Here is a 19,373-nt window from a genome sequence, read left to right on the forward strand (position 1 = left end):
TTCTACATTTTCACCAGCAATGTCTAAGGGTTCCAATTTCTCCACATCCTTATCAACACTTACTTTTGTCTGTATTTTTAATTTTAGCCATTCTAGTAGTATGAAGTGGTATTTCATTGACTTGCATTTTCCTAAAGACTAATAATATTGAGTATCTTTTCATGTGTTTCATATCCACTTGAATATTTTTTTTTTGGAGAAATGTCTATTCAAATCATTTGCCCATTTTTTAATTGGGCCATTTGTCTTTGTTGTTGAGTTGCAATCATTCTTTATATATTCCGGGTACTAGACCTTTATTAGATATATGATTTGCAAATTTTCCCTCCCATTCTATCGGTTATCTTTTCACTTTCTTCATAATGTCCTTTGAAATATAAAATTTTCAATTATTTATTTATTTACTTACTTATTTATTTATGGCTGCATTGGGTCTTCGTTGTTGCACGCAGGCTTTCTCTAGTTGCGGCTAGTGGGGGCTACTCTTCGTTGCGGTGCGTGGGCTCCTCATTGTGGTGGCTTCTCTTGTTGCAGAGCATGGGCTCTAGGCACACAGGCTTCAGTGGTTGTGGCATGCAGGCTCAGTAGTTGTGGTGCACGGGCTTAGTTCTGTGGCATGTGGGATCTTCCCAGATCAGGGTTCGAACCCATGTCCCCTGCATTGGCAGGCGGATTCTTAAACACTGTGCCACGAGGGAAGCCCCCAAAATTTTTAATTTTAATGAAGGCCAATTTATCTATTTTTGTTGTTGTTGCTTGTGTTCTTGGTGTCATATCTAAGAATCCATTGCTTAATGCAAGATCACAAAATGCACACCTATGTGTCTTTCTATGAATTTTATAGTTTTAGCCCTTATATTTAGGTCTTTGATCTATTTTGAGTTAATTTTTCCAAAGGTTATGAGGTAAGGGTACAATTTCATTCTTTTGAATAATGTCATCCATGAGAGCTGGAATCAACTTTTTCTAAACTCCTGTTAATACTGATATTTTGACCTCTTCCATGAGTCACAAATGTTCTTAATGGCATTTAGAATGGTAAATCCTTTCCAGAGGTTTTCCATTTACTTTGCCCAGATCCATCAGAGGAATCACTACATATGGCAGTTATAGTCTTATGAAATGTATTTCTTAAATTAGAAGACTTGAAAGTAGAAATTACTCTTTGCTCCATGGGCTGCAGAATGGATGTTGTGTTAGCAAGCATGAAAAAACATGAATCTCTTTGTACATCTCCATCAGAGCTCTTGGAAGACCAGGCGCATTGTCAATGAGCAGTAATATTTTGAAAGTAATCTTTTTTTCTGAGCGGTAGATCTCAACAGTGGGCTTAAAATAGTCAGTAAACCATGTTTTAAACAGATATGCTGTCATCTAGGCTTTGTTGTTCCATTTATAGAGCACAAGCAGAGTAGATATAGTATAATTCTTAAGGGCCCTAGGATTTTCAGAATGGTAAATGAGAGCTCAACTTAAAGAGCCTCAACTTAAAGTTGCCAGCTGCATTAGCCCCTAACAAGAGAGTCAGCCTGTCCTTTGAAGCTTTGAAACCAGGCATTGACTTCTCCTCTCTAGCTATGAAAGTTCTAGATGGCATCTTCTTCCAGTATAAGGCTGTTTTATCTACCCTGAAAATCTGTTGTTTATGTAGCCACCTTCATTAATTATCTTAGCTGGATCTTCTGGATAACTTGCTGCAGCTTCTACATTAGCACTTGCTGTTTCACTTTATACTCTTATGTTATGGAGATGGCTTCTTTCCTCAAACTTCATGAGCCAACCTCTGCTAGCTTCAAACTTTTCTTCTGCAGCTTCCTCACCTCTCTCAGCCTTCATAGAACTGAAGAGAGTTAGGGCCTTGCTCTGGATTAGGCTTTGGTTTAAGGGAATGTTGTGGCTGATTTGATCTTCTATGCAGACCACTCAAACTTTCTCCATATCAGCAATAAGACTGTTTCAATTTCTTATCAATTGTGTGCTCACTGGAGTAGCACTTTATTTAAAACCATTTTTTAATTGAAGTATAGTTAATTTACAATGTCGTATTAGTCTCAGGTGTGCAGTAAAGTGATTCAGTTTTATATATATATTCTTTTTCAGATTCTTTTCCATTATAGGTTATTATAAGATATTGAATATAATTCCCTGTGCTATACAGTAGGTCCTTGTTATTTATCTGTTTTGTATATAGTAGTGTGTATCTGTTAATCCCAAACTACTAATTTATCTCTTCCCCCGACCCCCGGAGTAGCACTTTTAATTTTCTTCAAGAGCTTTTCCTTTGCATTCACAACTTGGCTGTTTGGTGCAAGAGGCCTAGCTTTCAGCCTGTCTTCACTTTCAACATGCCTTCCTCACTAAGTTTAATCATTTCTAGCTTTTGACTTAAAGTGAGAGACATGCGACTCTTTATTTCACTGGAACACCTGGAGGCCATTGTAAGGTTATTAACTGGCCTAATTTCAATACTGTAGTGTCTTAGGAAATAGGGAGGCCTGAGGAGGGGGGAGAGACGGGGAACAGCCAGTTGGTAGAGCAGTCAGAATACACGCAACATCTATCAATTAAGTTTGATGTCTTATATGGTTGTGGTTTGTGGCTCCCAAAACAATTACAAGAGTAACATCAAAGATCACTGATCACAAATCACCAATCACCATGAAACGGAGTCCCCCTAAAACTGAGTTTCCCTGCCAAGTTTATGATTAACCTCTCTATCCAAAACTTTATCCCTTTTCTTGTCCCACCCCTGTTCCCCTCAGAATTGGGAAGTATCAAAGAAAAGGGGGGATTTGAAACTGAGCAGGACCCTGCAGGGCTCTCCCAGGTACAAAAGCTCCTCCCTGTACCCCATTTCTTGTTTGTAGAAAAAGGCTTTAGTCTCCTAGGCCTTCCCTGAGTTCCAAAGAGCAGACTCAAGGGATTACTCATTAGGGAAGTGAGGGAATGCAGAAACAAAGGAAAAGCAAAGAGTTCAGCAAAAAAACAGAGTCCTAGTTCTCCTCAAGGGATATACATAACCATCTGATGCATATCTTTGAGTTGTTCTGCAGAAACTAAGACCCCCACCCAGGTGGAGAATGATGAGTACATGCCAACCACAAAAACATAAACCCCAGACTGGCTTGACCCAGAAGTTGATGATTAGGATTCCTGAAACATCACCAACCAGTCAGAAGAAACTCCATGAGCTGCAACCCTCACCCCAAATATTGCCTTTGAAAACCCTTCCCTGAAAGCCATCAGGGAGTTTGGATCTTTTCAGTGTGAGCTGCCCATTCTCATTGCTTGGTGCCCTGCAATAAACATTGTACTTTCCTTCACCACAATCCAGCGTCAGTAGATTGGATTTGCTGTAAAGCAGGTGAGTGGACCCAAGTTCAGTTCACTAACAACCATAAAAAATATGAAATTAATGAAAAAGTTTGAAATATTGCAAGAATTACCAAAATGTGACACAGTGACACAAAATGAGCAAATGCCATTGGAAAAATGGTGCCAGTAGACTTGCTCAACATAGGATTGCCACAAAACTTCAATGTGTAAAAAAATGCAGTATCTGTGAAGTGCAGTAAAGCAAAGCCCAGTAAAATAAGGTATGCCTTTATTTACATATTTGCACACACACACATACATGCATAGAGAGATGTATATACACACATCTATGTATATATACACCTACACATACATACATACAGAGAGAGAGAGAGAAAGAGGGATTTATTGTAAAGAATTGACTTTGCAACTGCGGCAATCTGAAATCCATAGGGCAGGTTGTGAGGAAGGGCAGGCTGAACATCTCAGGCACAGGCTGAAGCTGCTATCCACAGGCAGAATTTCTTCCTCAGGGAAGCCTCAGCTCTGCTCTTGAGGCCGTTCAACTGATTGAATCAGGCCCACCCAGATTATCTGGGATAATCTTCCTTAAAGTAAACTGATTATAGACTTTAGTCACATTTACAAAATACCTCCACAGCAACACCTAGATTAGAGTTTGATCAAATAACAAGAGACTGTAGCTCAGCAAAGCTGACACATGAAACTGACCATCACCATCTAAATGTCTCTCTATATGCCAGCACCATGCGGTCTTGATTACTGCAGCTTAGTGATAAGTTTTGGAATCAGGAAGTGTGAGTCTTCTAACTTTGTTCTTCCTTTTCACGATTGTGTTGGCTCTTCTGGGTGCTTTGCATTTCCATGTGAATTTTGGGATCAGCTCGTCAATTTCTGTACCCCCCAATCATTTTTATATTAAGATAAATTGATAAATCAGTAACTTTAAAATCTAATCCATGTAACTCAAGATGCTCTACTTTGTCTCTCAGTTTTTCCTACCTTGTGCAAGCAAAAGTGTATTCCAGCTGCCAGTGTGAAGGATGGAGATGAAAAAAGCATCACAAGAATAAATGAATTAACGTGACATCCAATAAGCAATTTCAGTTCTCAAACAGTACTTCTCTCTCCTGACTATTAAAGAGAAAAAAAAAAATACTAGCATGTTTCACATTTGTTACTTGATATGGTTGTTGGTGACAAATGATATTTTCACCTTCTTCTGGAGGGGGGCACACAGTGTACTCTCAAAATCAATTCATTTGGTTACCCATAAACCTCTTTTTGAGACTTCATGAAGCCCCAAGCCCTTGTGAAGTGACCTGTGGCTGGAGAGATGAATAGCATGTTTTCTGCCCTTGGGAAGCTCGGGGTGACTGTCAGAGCAAACATAACCAGCCAAAATGAAGAAACCAGGAGCCAATCTGTTTTGCCTTTGACGCAAGCATCAAATGTGCATTCCCTGTCCCCACTGACTGTGTTATTTTCTGGTCATTGCTATGTGATTAAGTTTTTCCAAGACACAACAGGTTGGTGAGAAGTAGTTGTGAAGTCTTGGCCTCCTTCTGGACAAGAGGGTAAGTGAAAGTCCCACTGGTAATGGCAGCCTGCTCTATCTTCCTTCCTCCCCGCTCTGCTGTTTGGTTTTCTGGGATAGTTTCTCAGCACTCAGGCAACCTGAAGTGATTTGAGAGACAATGTGTATTGGTTAAGAACCAGTTAATAGGGCTTCCCTGGTGGTGCAGTGGTTGAGAATCTGCCTGCCAATGCAGGGGACACGGGTTCGAGCCCTGGTCTGGGAAGATCCCACATGCCGCGGAGCAACTAAGCCCGTGAGCCACAATTACTGAGCCTGCGCATCTGGAGCTTGTGCTCCACAACAAGAGAGGCCACAATAGTGAGAGGCCCGCGCACCGCGATGAAGAGTGGCCCCCACTTGCCGCAACTAGAGAAAGCCCTCGCACAGAAACGAAGACCCAACACAGCAAAAAATGAAAATAAATAAATAAATAAATTTATTAAAAAACAAACAAACAACAAAAAAAACAAAAAACAAACAAACAAACAAACAAAAAGAACCAGTTAATAGCCACGTGCCTAGAAAAATAACCTAATTAGCAATTGGCCCTTTTTGAGGTCTACTCTGAAGGCTCCTCACCTTTGCTTGTCACTGGCTTTGAGAATTCTTGTAAGAAAAGGTGCTGAAAGCTTTCTTAGAGATTGAAAAAAATAGGACTGCATTTTATTAAAAGGCTTTCTTTCTTATTTTCTTTTTCTTACTCAATAATCAGATCCCTGTGAAAGAGATATAACATTGAGGCTAGGGACTGAGAAGCTCAGTGCCCCCTATTGCTCAAAACGGCACCCACAGTTGATATGGGGACTGGGGAAGACGGTGGTCCTTGAATTCTAATTGAAGGCATTATGTTCTATGTGATGAACCTCACAGTCTCCTATGCCACTGTGAATGAGTGAATAAGAATGTTTTTAAAGGACCACTGAAAATATACCGTTTATAGAACACACCAAAATCTGTCTAACAATGGTCATTATGATTATGCATTTAAGTGTAAAAGGACGGCTTGTTTGTCAAAATCAAGGTGGTCTGGACAGAGATGTTGGTTGTTTTTGAGATTCTCACACCAATGAGGCAGTACCTGGCACCCCTTGTCCGCCGACCCCCACCCCAGGCCAGTTTAAAATCAGTGTGAATGCTGTGTAATCTAGCCAATGGGATTGATCCCGGTCAGGTATTAAGGGCTAAAATGGATTAAACAAAAGACATTCTCCTTGTAACAGGAAGGAAAAACTTCAAAGGTAGGATTTGTCCTTGTTATGACAAAGGAAGTGGATTTACACACTGCCTTGAGGCACACCCCTCTGTGACTTTCAATTTGCTCTTCTCTGTATGGAGAGGTTTTTTCCCCTTCTTTTTTTTTCCCCAGCTCCCAGGGTCCTACCCAGAGTAAGAATCCCAGGTTAAGAGAATCAGATTGAAAATGCTTTTTTTGGGGTTTGTTTCTAAAGACCAGGCCCCAGGCATTTCCCCAATCAAATGATTCTCAGGTTCAGGCACCTCCCAGGGCCCCATCACTCAGCCGGTGTCACAGAGACAATGAACAGGTGAACTAGGGAGTGCTGTTTACATCCCTCCAGCAGAGCAGACTGAACTCTCCATTCTGGTGCTTGCATTTGGCATGAAAATCCCAGAGAGAGAAATGCAAACAAGCAACAGGGTGTCCTAATGGGTTAATATAACTCTACTCCATGAGAGGAATTAACATACCTTACTGCATAGATTTATAGTCCTGGGTCAGGATTAGCCATGCTGTGCTTTATTTTCATATCTCCTGATGCAATGTTATAATAATTTTTATTGTAATAGTACATATGTAAATATAATTTATCTTCTGGGATTTCAAAGCATTTTGTAGTTTTTGGTAAGATGTATACATGTATACACTCACATACACATGGATATGTACTCTTTTTTTAATCAATTATTTTACTCAAATTGCCCTTAAAATACTTAAGTTCTCTGGGATGAAAATGGAAATCATACTAGTATATAAATGTTGCACCAAAGTTTCTCAATGTGAGTACTGTAAAATCCATCTAAAAGAAAAAAAATAAATTCCCATTGATGCCCAGATGTTGACCTCAATTATATTTATAATAATATTACTTAAACATGTATGAACATAAAACTAGTGATGAACTCCTATTGCAGTTCTTATTCAATTATAAAACCAAAGTCTGTGCACTAATTACAAACAAATTGCAAACCCAATAAAATTCAAATTAACATTAAATTAATGAGACAGATACATAATGTTTTCCTGAAATTGAATTACCATTTACAACATGACTACAGTGCTGCCTGCTCCTCCCTTGTTCTGTTGAGTTGGGCGTGCCAATGCAACTATCTGAATTCCTGGAGAGTGTTTTTCAAACCTAATATGTTGACATCATTCGATCCTTATTACTTATTGGTCAAAGCATTACTTCCTTGAGTAATTGTTATCATAATGATCTTTAACTGCAATATATATTCTCCTTCATTTTTCTGATGCAGTTGTGAAAACCTAATATGTGATTTACAAATTGAGTTTGTGGTGTTCTCCACTCATTAGTCTGAAACTGTGAAAGTACTACTGGACTCCAATAATACTACAATCACAGACTTGGTGCTGAAATTACATGGCAGGACTCCATTACATTTGTCATCCAGATGGTCCAGAATATGATTATATTACATTTTTAAAAGATTGTCTTTTACATAAAGTCGATGACTTTTTAGAGAGAGTGCAATGTCCCCTGAGAATACGTACTTGGTCCTGGATTTAAGGATTCTAAATAAATTTTACAAGCTAAGCAGTGTCTTTGTCCCCAGAATTTATTTTCTTGCCACAGGACTGAGCATCTGATTTAAAGAACAAAAATATCCCTTCTTTGCTATGAGGCAAGAGTCCAGGTCCTGATCAAATTAGTCTTCATTATCTAGCCAATTACTATTCTCCAGCTAATAAAGGTAAGACTGGGTGTTATCCCTTAAGGAGCTTACAATCTACTTCAGGAGACAAGACATGAACATATAAAAATTTCCATATTTAAATGTATTCAAAATTTGCTAATGAGGAATCAGCATTTCTCGGTCAACTCACAAGGTTTAAAGTAAGCTATGGAAACATTACTTGTCATTTACATTTGAATACTTCAAAAAACTTCAAATCATACTGTGATCTTGCTGTGCAGTGAAAAACACACCATCTGGAAGATGCCATCAGTGGTTTGAAATGAAGAAATCTGATAGCATTTAGACTTTGACTTTCTGAAAAACACCTGTGTCATTAAAATGACCTTGAAAGTTGTGACCAAAATACTCAAAGCCATGAGAAATCTCCACAATCGAATTGGGTATTATTTTATATCTGAAAAAGTTGTATGGTCATAAGAGATTAAAAGTATATGGAAAGAATGCACACTTCTGGTAAGTTCAAAGATCTTTAGAATTAGGGAGAAAAGAAATTTACATACAATAAAGAGCCAAAAATATGTCAAATATAATCTAGTGATTTTCCTGGGTGGAGGTGTTCAGACTCGGATTACAGAAGAATTAGGTAAGACAAAACTCGAACTCAGGGCACAGGTCTATCTGGGATCACCCATCTGGCAGTGGGGGTTTAAATATAATGACTATGAAGAAGCAGCAGCATATTCTATCAGGATTGCTGACAAGAATCCAGCCTTGGTCCTACTTGGAAACTCTGGTCATTAAGCGACCTCAATCCTTAACATGGCTTGAGATAATTCAAATCTTTCAGAATGAAATGTAGAAGTGTTAAGAGGCTCAAACTTGTAGTTTCAATATGTTTGAGTGGAAAGAAATCTGCATATTTGGTATATAATACTACTTGTAATATTTAAGAGAATCTGTCCTGTTAGAGTAACTGATCAGCCTTGCAATTCCAGTATTAAGATGTACGAGCCAGTAATTGATTTACACTTGTGATTTTAAGTTGAAATCTAACTAAGGTTATAAATAGCACTGGATTGTCTAAGAGAGCTTAAGAATCACCATATACAAATTTCAATTATTGGAATTATAAGAACAAGTTGAGTACTTGAGAAGGTTGGTCTATCAAACAAAGGACTTTAAAAGGAAATCAAGTACATTAATTAGTAAAAGTAATTGAAATTATTTTAAGATATTTAAATTTATTAATTAAATTAAAGTGTATTCGAAGGCCAGTTTAAAAAGTGATTGTTAAATTTGCTAGGCTAATAAATAGAATAATAAAAATTTTAAGTCAAACCTAAAAGCTTATGGAAGAGCTAGGTTTTTTAATTTGTAATTTAGTATATCAAATATTATTGCTTTAAAACTAAAGTTATCTTCTGAAGAGTATCTTCTGCACATAAAAAAAAAGACACAATTTATAAAATAAAAATCCTTCTTCTTTCACTGTATCATTCCAAGTGAAAATATATTATCTTAATCATCTTTGCAATTGTAGTATAAACTATGTTTCACTTTTCTGATGCAACTGTAAAATAACTACCACTAGCATGGTCTCACTGGGGTCATCAGGGAAGTGTAGTGTTTGTCTTGCCAAATCTTAGACAATGTGACTGACTTCTGGATGGGTGCTTATCATGGAGTGGATAATGTGAAGTCTGAAGCCCAGGTCACAGGAATAAGTTCTCATAGTGATACACCCCAACCTCTCTCCTTCCTACATTATTCACAATGCCCTCCCAGTTCATCCCTCACCCATTTCCATTACAATCCACATCTCACTTTTGGCAATAGGGACACTGCTCTCATGGAGCTCCCTCACATACTGAAGAATCTATTTGGGTAATAGCTATTGCTGTGGACTGAATTATGTCTCCCCCCACCCCAAATTCTATGTTGAAGCCCTAACCCCCAGTGTGAGGGTATTTGGAAATAGGGCCTTTGGGAGGTAATTAGGGTTAGATGAGGTCATGAGGGTGGGGCCCCTCCTGATAGGATTAGTGTCCTTATAAGAAGAGACACCAGAAACAAACTCTCTCTCTCTCCCCCTTTCCTTCCCTGCCTCCTCCCTTCCCTCTTCCTCTCTCTATTTCCTTCCCTCCCTCCCTCCCATGTGAAGACACAGTGAACTGGTAGCTATCTAAAAGTCAGAAAAGAGCCCTCACTGTGGAACTCAATTGTCTGCCACCTTGATCTTGGACTTCCCAGCCTCCAGAACCATGAGAGATAAATTCCTGTTGTTTAAGCCACCCAGTCTATGGCATATTGTTATAGCAGCCTGAGCAGACTAAGACAGTTATACCTAAGGAATAGTGCTTCTGATTAATAAAGATAGAAAAGATATCAATTGCATCCAAGATTATCTTTCTAATTAACAATTTCAATAATGACTAAAGGACTCAAAAATAATCAAGACACTACATACTTTCTTCTACAACATCTCATTTAATGGCTCATTTCTAAACCTACTCCAGGGTTGAAAATCATCTAAGAGACAGTTTAATAATAAAGAGATTTTTTCCAGATTATATAAAAGAGCAGTCCCACAGTTGCTGATGGAACTGTGTGGTAAGTAACAGTAATGGCCCCAATTTTTCATTCCTCCCTGTATCCATACCCTGTGTCATGTCCCTTTGCCCTCCTCCGTGGGCAGGATAGCCTGATGGTAGCACCCTGTACCTGACACTGAGCTCACTGTGTGTCTTTCTTTGTTCAGTGCAATGTGAAAAGATAGGCTGCAAGCAGAGGCTTGATATGGGCTCGTGCATTGGGTTTGCTCACCCTCGAACTTCTGCCATCAGCAGGGGACAAGCCGAGGCTAGCCCAATACAGGACAAGAGCTAAGTCACCCCAGTGGACAACCCCAACCAAGGTCAGCAGGACTACCGAGATGACCTCCAGATGGCCACAGATGCAGGACCTAGAACACAAACTGACACAGATGGCAAACATGGAAAACACATGCTCTACCCAGTCATTCCCACTGGTAGAGGTGATGGATGATGTTTCTTTGCACACCCTGATTTTAAAACTTTCAGGGAATCAGAGCTGGTATAAGTTTAAACTACTGTGAAAATAATTGGACTCTGACCTACAGAAATGGCTTCAAGGTTTGTTATCAAACCAAACGATGAAGGCCTTCAAATCCTACACAGAGTTATTTTCAGAGTTACTGGAAGGTATCCTTCACATGAGGATATTCCTGTTTAGTTCTGCCTAAAATCATTTTCAACATGAGGTAATTATTCTGTCAGGAACACAGCCATGTTATCACCCTGCACCTTGGCAAACAAGTGTGTCCTGAGATCATCATTAAAGAATCTGTGAGGTGACAGAAATGATGTGTCTTTCAGGGGCTGGAGGAGGGACTCATCCCAACAATATGTTACATACAGAAATTGTTCTTTTTTTATCTAAATTGGACCTAAGCAAACCCAGAAGAACAATGTCTGATGAACACTCTTCCCCTGCTCCCTGGATAAGAGAGAAGAAAACCTAATAGATCTCTCACATCTCTAATTCCTGTGATTTAGATCCCAGTAATGAAATGAGAAAGAAGCTCCCTGAATCATTTTTAATCTGAGCCTTTTCTCTGCGGAAAGGTCCCTGAGGAGTTAATGTCATATCACTAAGTAATTAGATCTCCATTGCTTAGCAAGGATTCTACACCAAAGGCAGGGTAATTCTATTAGAAAATGAAACCACAACATTGTACAGTTCTGAAGCTACTAAATTTGTATTTAATTATCCAGGTAATGTAATTATGCAATCAGTTCTAATCTGATATCAAGAGGAAAAGTTCTTGATGTGTTTTTTTTTGGCAAGGTTTTATGAAAGGGCCATGCAATTAATATGACATGCTTAATTACTGAAATGTAAAGATATCTTTGCAAGAATATATCCTCATCCAAGCATGTATGCTCTATTAGCTGCTTAGATCTTTGCCATTACTAATGTATTTGTGGCTTCTTATCTTATAATGACCTATGGTAATAATTAGCCCCATAATAAAACAAAGACCTTAGCACTGTGTTGCAAAGCTCAGTTCTGCACATTATTCCAGAGAACAACAGAGAAACAATAAGGATTCAGAAAAGAATTTAGATTCCCTTAAATGCTCATAAGGAAAGTTTTAAAAATCTATCCAAATCATGAAAATCTACCTGAAGCACACATTTTCAAATATGGAAAAAAAAAGAAAAATCAAATATATATCATAGATAATGAAGTGGATTAACATGTGCCAAAGTAAGATTCTTCCTTTATAGCTATTAATCACCTATAAATACAGACTGCAAAAAGTTCCTTAAACAGTACACTTGATTCCTAGAGCTAATATCTGCTCTGCTTTACCAAGGTAATTATTTAAATTCCATTTTTCTTTTCTGGCACACCTCTACTACATAAACAAAGTTTCCTATATACTTTATTTTACTTGATTGTTTCTTTAAGATTTTAGTTGTTTGCACTATGGCCCCCTGAGAAAGAGAGAGCTTAGTAGCCTAAAGAAACAGTGTGCAGACAGGAACTGAGGTGTTTACCTTTTGGTAAGCCTTCCTTTTCCTATCTTGAACTGTGGAATTTTCCAAAGTCTTCCATTACCATTTTTGAAATTAATGAGCCTACTAAAAACGTCACTTGAAGTCAGAAACTAGTCTTCTGTGCTGTTTCTCCTCACTTGTTTATCACTTTGGCCAATAGCTACACAGACAATTTTGTTTCCCATCATGGGCAGAAGCTCAATGTGTGGTTGTTATTATTTACTGTGAAACAAATGACCACAAACTTGGTGATTTAAAACAGCAGAAATTTATTTCTCATAGTTTCCATAGGGCAAGATCCACTGGGATGAAATCAAAGTGTCAGCTGAGGCCACAGTTCTCACCTGGGGCCCGAGGTCATTTTGTGGACAGAATCCATTTCCTGTGGTTGTAGGACTGAGGTCTTTGTTTTTCTGTTTTCCTGCTAGCAGTTGGCTGGGGACCTCTCTCAGCTCCCAGAGGCTGCCCACAGTTCTTTGCCATGTGGCCCCTGTAGGCAGTTCACAACCTGGATGTTTTTCTTTCCTCCAGGCCAGCTGGAGTATGTTTCTCTGCCTCCTCCTTCTGGGACCAGCCAGAGAAAAGTCTCTGTTTCTAAAGAGCTCATGTGATTAGATAATCTCCCTATCTTAAGGTCAACTGATGTGGAACCTTAATTACGAAATCCCTTCAAAATAATACCCACTTTAGTGTTGGATTGAATAACTGGGAGAAGGGGTGTGTCCCCCATGGCTTGGGACCATCAGTTCTGCCCAGCATGGGGGACCTGTCAGGACCTCGATCTCTTCTTTAAAATTGCTCTGGCACCTGCAACTTTCTCATGAGGAAAGCATTTCTTTGGGCTTAAGTATTTCTAAGAATGTCTGTAAAATAAAACCAACTACTTCATCTACTTCTGTAATACCATTGTTGAGCATTTGCTATTTGCCAAGCACTGTATATTATCTTATTTAATCTTCTTAGCAACCCTATAAGAAAAGTGTTATTGTGCCCACTTTATATATCCTCAGGGGAAACCGAGGATCCGAGAGATAAAGAAACTTGCAACAGAATCGTGCAATTGTGCAATTGTTTACTGACAGGCTGGTATTCAAATTCAGGGCTGTCTAATCACACCACCCAGCAATTCCACTCCTGGGTATATATCAGAAAAAAACAAAAACACTAATTCAAAAGAATACATGCCCAATGTTCATAGCAGCATTATTTACAATTGCCAAGATATGGAAGCAACCTAAGTGTCCATCAGCAGATGAACGGATAAGGAAGATGTGGTATATATATACAACAGAATACTACTCAGCCATAAAAAAGAATAAAATTTTGCCATTTGCAGCAACATGGATGAATTTGGAGGGTTTTATGCTAAGTGAAATGTCAGACAAAGAAAGACAAATACTATATGATATCACTTACATGTGGAATCTAAAAAAATACAATAAACTAGTGAGTATAACAAAAAAGAAACAGACTCACAGATATAGAGAACAAACTAGTGGTTACGAGTGGGGAGAGAGGAGGGAGAAGGGGCAATTTAGGGATAGGGTATTAAGAGCTACATATTATTATGTATAAAATAAGCTACAAGGATATATTGTACAACACAGGGAATATAACCAATATTTTATAATAACTATAAATGGAGTATTACCATTACATATTGTGAATCACTATATTGTACACATGTAACTTATATAATATTGTACATCAACTATACTTCAATTTGAAAAAAAACAAACTCAGGGCTGTCTGACACAAAAGTGATGGTTTTTCTCACCATACTACTCTACCTCTCTGTATGAGTCAGCGTTCTGATGGAAAACAAATAGCATACTCAAAGAGGTCTAATCAAAAAGAGCTTAATTAACTTAGGATTCTTTATAGAGGTGTGGGTAGTGTTTAAGGGAGGCAACAGAGGAGAGATCACCTGGGGATTAGGGGTGATGGGAAACCATGACCACCTATAGGCCTACAGGGACAAGGAGAGGGAATGGAGATGACAGAATCTAGAGAAAGCTCTGGCTGGGAAGAAACCCAGGCATTGACACAACCTGGCCCTTTAAGGAGAGGGGTTGCAATAACTAACTTACCTCTCTCTTCCACCTCCAATCCCCTCGTATTAATTTCCATTAGCCAAACCCAGTTGGAAGCCAGAGGGCAAGAGAGCCCAGGTGATGCAATCCCCTGGCTCAGCATCCCCAAGCACCGAGCAGAGCATCATGGTGGGGAGAGTGGGGCTAGAGAGGGAAATGGAGAATAACCAGAACCATCCCTAACATGCAAGTACCTCTGCACGTGCAACACATGGCAAGCTTCTTGAGGTCAAAGTCTCTGTCTTCTATTTTTTGTCTGAGTATAATTTTCAGAGACAACTACTTGATGAACACTTGATTTATCGATGGTTAGCATCTTGACAAGAGTATTAGTTTGTTAGGGCTGCCATAACAAAATACCACAGACTGGATGCCTTAAACAACAGAAATGTATTTTCTCCTAGTTCTGGAGGCTGGAAGTCCAAGATCAAGGTGTTGCAGGTTTGGTTTCTTCTGAGGCCTCTCTCCTTGGCTTGCGTATGGCTGCCTTCTCGCTGTGTACTCACAAGGTCTTCTGTGTGCATGCCCCTCTGATGTTTCTTTGTGTGTCCAAACTTCAAAGTACAAAAGTGTTAAGGAGGAAAGGTCAACTAGATCAGATATTCTCATAGTCAAATAACTTAAGGATCAGGAGTGTCCACTGGATTTGGAGGTCATGATGAGCTGGACAAAGGCAGTTCCGAAGGAGCAGCAGGGATGAGAGTCTGACTGAAGTGAGTTCAAGGAAAATGAGGGGAGTTGGAGATACTGAGTCAAGACAACTCTTTAGGGCAAATTTATGTTTTCTAAATGTCCTGTTTTCACTCAAGGTTGGGGCAAACTATACATGAAATGATGTGTGAAAGCAAGAGGGCAGGTCAGTCTGTCACTTCTAAAGGGCAGAAACCACCCAGGCCCAGGCAGTCTGACTTTGTGTCCTGTGTCCCGTTTCTCCCTTTCCGGTGCCTTTCCTAGGGCTGCTTCCCCTTCAGGATCTGGAGGTCCACCCTTTCACATCCTACTTGATAGCAGTTACCGGCAAAAGTGCAAATCAGTTCATTGCCTCTTTTGGGGGTATTTGCCAGCAGGGAGAGGAAGCTTTGCCAGGTCGTGAACCTTCCCCATGACTCCTCAAATCCAGTGATAAATGCAGCTGGACACCCAGCCTGTAGATAAGGGTGGGCCTGCTATAACTAGTCTTAAGTGTTTCTTAAAAAGGAAAACCAAAATGACCCAAATAGAGAGAAACAGCCTAAAAAGTGTCTTGCCTGAGCAACAGGGAGAAGGAAGCAGGCCTCATCACTCCCCCTCTGAGAGGCCATAATGCTCTAGGGTCTCAAAGAATGCCCCAATTTATACAATCCACTGCTGCAGCATTAAGCCTGAATGGCATTTGGTGGCAGATAAAGTCTCTGTATGTCATACAGCGGAGGGCTGTGCAGCCAGATCTTGTTTAGAATAACATTTAAAACCTGGAATTCAAATGATATGTCCAGATAATTTCTGTGGTAAACCCCAAACCAGTTATGCTTCGGGTTAAGCCTCTGCATTTCTAAACAACATGCCTTTATTCTCTCCAGGCCAATACTCGGACCTTCCTGCCAGCAATATCAAATAGCAAGAGGCTGAATGTACCCTCTGTGTGAGCATTAAAGGATAAGCAACCAAGAAGACAGCGCCTCTCTGCCGAGGAAATCTCCATCTTTGAGACGTCTCCTCAACACACATGTCCAGTTAGCTCATTCGGTTCCTCGGTTTCTTGAGTTATTTGCTAATCTCTAAAATTTGAAAAACAAACCAAAAAAACTAAACAAACCCCCAAACATCCCATCACTTCATACAAATAGAGCTCTTAGTTTTCTGAATTTCTTTTCTTTATCCCTGTCACTTGAACAGATCTCTCCTGGTCATTGAATGGCGTCTTCTTGCTGTATCTTGTTTCACAGGATCAGAGTTTGGATGCACTAGGAAAACTGACAGAACCTCCTGGTGACCCTCTGGGGCAAGAAAATTAATCGAATCCTGGCAACAGAGCGAGAAAAGGGACAGCATTGGTTTATGTCATTTAATCCTCATTTTATCATGGAGGAAAGCAAGGCCTACAAGGTAGTACAGTGTCATGATCAAGCTTGGAGGATGTGCCCATGATGTTGAAGGGGCCTGTGCTAATGTATGTCCCTTATGAATGAACCCCCTTGTCTCAAGAAATCGCTCTGCCCTTCCCTCCTGCCTCCCATAAAGGAACCTATCCTGTTAGACGTGCTCATGGTCACATCAGGCACCAGGAGAAGCCTTGAAGCATCTACCCTGGTTTCCTCTGGATCACTTCCATTTAAGATCAGAGCTCATAACATGAGTTGCTAAGGTTTTCTGCTTCACATACTGCCCCAGAGCACTATCTGATGCAGAGAGGGAAATGTATAAACTCGGACAGCAAGCACATTTCTGTCCACTGGGGCAGGGACATACCCTCTGTAGAAGTCCACTGGGCAACATTTTATTACTTTCGAAGTAAGAGAAGGATATTTTTTTCCCCCTTCGGGTAAAAAAATGTTGCAGTAGATTCTTTTGCTAAAAGAGTCATTTAAATATTACTGGTCACGTCACATTGTAGTTGTTTGGAAATAATTATATCCATATCACAGACAGTAAATAATAGACGTACCTTCACTAACGTTTTATTCCTGTTCTGTTTTAATATGGCAAACTTAGAAGTAATTTAATCTCCCAGTAAATTGAAGTGGTAGGGGGTTCTTCACACAGAAGACTGCAAGTTATTAATTCCGGGCAGTCTTCATCTTGTACAATTAGTCACTGTTTGCAGCTGGAAATGTTTTATTAATTTTCTATAGTAGTTGATTTTCCACAGTTTTCTCAGTTTAAATTAAGCAGTAAGAGCTGCTGTTTCTTCTTAAATAAATTTTCTTTCCACAAAAATACATGCCTCTGGCTATGTCAATTTTCCCATTTGATTAAAGTGCCAGCAGGCAATTAATAACTTAATGCATTTTAAAGTACTTTTGGAAAAAGTAATTTGAATAGCCAAACTTGTGTATTTGAATTGATTGTTACAGAAGATTTAGCAGGCATTTGAAAATCCTAGAACCTTGGAAAGGACGAATAGAGCCCAGCAACCAAGTCTGGTGGACTGTGGGGTGGTCTCCCTAAAAGGCACTCACACTTTGGGGTGGTAGGGGCAGGTGATCACCACTTTGCAGGAGGCTGGAGGAAGAAAGGCAACCTCAAAATGGGGGTGTACAGAAGACTCTAGGCTATGATGGTGCGGTCTCAGTGGGAAAACCATTTCAAAAGCAATGAGACAACATGGATGAACCTTGAAGACACTATGCTTAAGTGAAATAAGCCAGACAAAGAAGGACAGATATTGTAGATTTCACCTGTATGAGGTGCCTAGAATAGTCAACTGCATAGAGACAGAAAGTAAAATGGTGTTTGCCAGTGGCTGAGGGGAGAGGGGAATAGGGAAACCTTAGTGTTTAATGGGTACAGAGTTTGTTAGTAGTGATAAAAAAAAAAATGTTTTGAAGATAGTGGTGATGACTGCACAACATGAGACTGATTTAATGCCACAGAATTATACACTCAAAAAGGCTTAAAAGGGTAAATTTTATGTTATATATATTTTACCACAATAAAAAAAAAAAGCAATGTGGCCTTTTTTCATGTTTAAGATGTAGAAGCAAGGATGTGGTGGTTCCTCCCATGCAAAATTCTGCATTTCTGCGGTCTTCTGGTAGGAACCATGATGAGCTATGCTGACAGCACAGGAGCCAAAATTCTGTGTACTATCTCCGTGAAGTGGATCGAGGGACGGTTGAACAGATTCCTGCTGCTGATGCAGGTGACATGGTGATGGCCAGAGTCGAGAAAGGCAAACTGGAGCTCAGAAGGAAGATACATGCAGCAGTGGTAATTCAACAACGGAAGCCATCCTGGAGAAAGATGGTGTGTTCCTTTATTTTGGTATCATGTGGAGGTCATAGGAAACAGTAAAGGCAAGAGGAGAGGTTCTGCCATCATAGAGCCAGTTGCAAAGGTGTGCGCACACTTGTGGCCTAATTGTGTCCAATGCTGACAGCATCGTATGATTCTCCAGTGTTTTTGTTTCAAAAAAAACCACCCCATTAAAAATTATTTGCTCCCAACCACCCAAAAAATAAGTAATGAGGATATTCAAAGCTAATTGGTTTCCTTTTTTAAAGAAAACACACACACAAAAAGGAAAACATGCCCTAGTGTCATCTTCAGTGAGAGTTAGGGCTTCTGTTTGACAGTGGGGTCTCTAACTGACCTCTGCTTAACTGACTCAGAGGATTAGCCAATGCCAGCTGCTGCATGTGTAGGATCTACTGACCAAGGCTCAGGAAAAGCTGATGCTCGTCACCACTACATATGCTTGTGCCTTCCGCTCCCACCGGTTTGTTGAATGCCTCCTAAGATTCGGTTAGGATTGTCCCCAAACCTGTTTACACCAGGTTATTTTAATTATGCAATTTAATTAAATATTATGTAAGATGAAATGTGAGCTCACAAAGAAAGAGAGTTGTTTCTATGAAAACCAGATTGAATGCCTTAGTAAAACTTGATAAAGTTGAGCTCTAAAAAAATATTGCAGATGTACTAGGTAGGTATGGACAAAGTAAAGTTAAACTGAAGGGGAACATTACAAAAATAAAAAGGCATTCTGAACTTAGGTTGCTTTATAGGTGTCTGTAATGTTTGCACTTTACTTGAAAGACACAAACTAGGAACCATGGGGGAGGCACCCTGGGCGTGTTTTAAACCTAGATGACTGGAAACTCCAGCCGACTCATACGCACCAGCCATGGCTCCCATCCAGCCGCACTGGATAAAATAACTTTCACCAAACTTTCAAGCTTCCAG

The 19,373-nt window shown here is 39.6% G+C and overlaps 1 pseudogene; it reads left to right on the forward strand.

Moving 5' to 3' along the window:
- The first annotated feature begins 18,160 nt into the window (after window positions 1–18,160).
- LOC133084710 (large ribosomal subunit protein uL14-like) lies at window positions 18,161–18,577 on the forward strand (annotated as a pseudogene).
- Window positions 18,578–19,373: the final 796 nt, after the last annotated feature.

Source organism: Eubalaena glacialis, chromosome 2 (assembly GCF_028564815.1).
Source record: "Eubalaena glacialis isolate mEubGla1 chromosome 2, mEubGla1.1.hap2.+ XY, whole genome shotgun sequence".
Classification (NCBI taxonomy): domain Eukaryota; kingdom Metazoa; phylum Chordata; class Mammalia; order Artiodactyla; family Balaenidae; genus Eubalaena; species Eubalaena glacialis.